The sequence below is a fragment of the Dendroctonus ponderosae genome, unplaced genomic scaffold (genome assembly GCF_020466585.1).
Source record: "Dendroctonus ponderosae isolate FM_Combo_2020 unplaced genomic scaffold, Dpon_F_20191213v2 Dpon_F_20191213_1, whole genome shotgun sequence".
Lineage (NCBI taxonomy): Eukaryota > Metazoa > Arthropoda > Insecta > Coleoptera > Curculionidae > Dendroctonus > Dendroctonus ponderosae.
The window spans coordinates 41,902,439-41,904,216 of record NW_026017110.1 but is presented as its reverse complement, the minus strand read 5'-3'; positions in this window follow the sequence as shown (position 1 = coordinate 41,904,216).

The window sequence follows — 1,778 nt, the reverse complement described above, 5'->3', positions numbered from 1 at the left end:
ATGGCAAGTTGCAGGTTTCGACGCACTTGCTCTTTGCGCCATGAAGATGACAACAGAGCTGTGTCGTCCGCAAAGAGAGCCAGGGTCGTATTGGCGGTCCGGGGGATGTCGCTAGTATAGATGTTGTCATCGGGGAGAGTACCGCTCCTTGTGGCACTCCAGCTTCTGTGCTTCTATCTTCTGACCTGCAGTTCCCAACTTTGACGCTGAATGTCCTTCTGCAATTATAGCTGTCGATTAACTGGCACGTTTTCCCACTAATACTTGTACATTTTGTAGATGAGTCCCTTTCTCCACACTCTGTCGAGACTCTTTCGACGTCCAGAGCTAGGATGTCCTCTTCTGGTCGTTTCTTAAACTGGCTTGTGCTGGCCCTTAAATACCCGTTTCGCGTGGCTCCCTACTGCCTAGTTTTTGACTTGGTATTAGGAGCTCTTCATGGTAGTGGGAGCAATTCATGGTAGGGATTGTTCTCGAAACTTCGCGGCGTACGTGCGCGATACGGGTGCGGTTGAAAATTGAAAAAGTGGTTACAATACTTAAAAAGTAAATAACTAGCCGGCTACAAAAATGGGGGCCTACAAAAATGAACATTTACATATTTTTGGCTGAAATTTATCGGACAGAATTGCCCTGCTAAGACAGGAAGTCGTATCTGCAAAAACAAAGTTTTGAGATATTAAGCAATTTGTAAATTATGACATGCCATCTTCGCTTATTTGCAAAACTGTTTTTTTTAAGATCTCAATGTAAACTTCACGTTAATAAACTTACGCAAGAAATCTTAAGGTTGTAAATTTCGGGATTTGATTAAAAAAAATTGACTTTTTGTTTTAGTATTCTCATACTATTAAGGTATACACATACTAAGTAATTTTGCAGTATAGTACTCATAGTTTAGCAAAAAAAAAGCAAACAACACAAACTTTGTAAGGAAAACATATATTAACTAAAAATAATACATTATCTAATACTAGTAACTTTTAATATCATTTCCGTCGTTCACTGGCAGATCTTGCCAAAAAGATACTCGATTTGCCGGAACAATGTTTCGTAATTTTTGCAGTAATTTGGCTTTCCTATCCTTGTCAATTCCTTTAGGGGCCAATCTGATCGTAGAATTTGGTAGGTCATTTTTATAATGTTTGGCCAATAGAAAGTTGAGTTCAATCAATGGTCCACTAAATTTAGTTTTATAAAAAAGGTTTTTAGAGCCCCTTATAAATTGAACCTCAACAAAATTTGCTAAATAAGGTTTAGGTGTAATTTTGTTCATTTTGAATCTTGCAGAATAGTCAATAAAATCATGAAAATCATTAAGGCTCATTTCAATCATCTCTACCCTTGAACCATTTGATTTTTTGACACACCTTTTAAAATCCTCGAAATCTAATATATTTCCTGTTTGTTTTAAATACTTTTCCACTTGGAAAGAGTCAGCGGACATGAAAGTATGGTCAGTTTGTAAATATTTTAATTTTAATAAACTTAGATTTACTTCTAACGAGTTAATAATAAAAACAAAAAAGCATTACAAGGCTCAATTCTTGTTTTGCGAAGCGCAGCTATTTAGCCAAATTGTTATTTCTTTAACATCACGGTGAAACAACAGGAATTTGTAAAAGGTTGATATTAAATCAGATTTATTTCTTCCAGCCACGCCTTCATGCCAAACAAGAGCGACCGGCTTATTTGCAAGGGATTGCAAAAATTGTGTCAATTGTGAAAAATTATATGGTCAATTTTAAAGCTCGAGTGAGATTATTTCTCGAACGAAA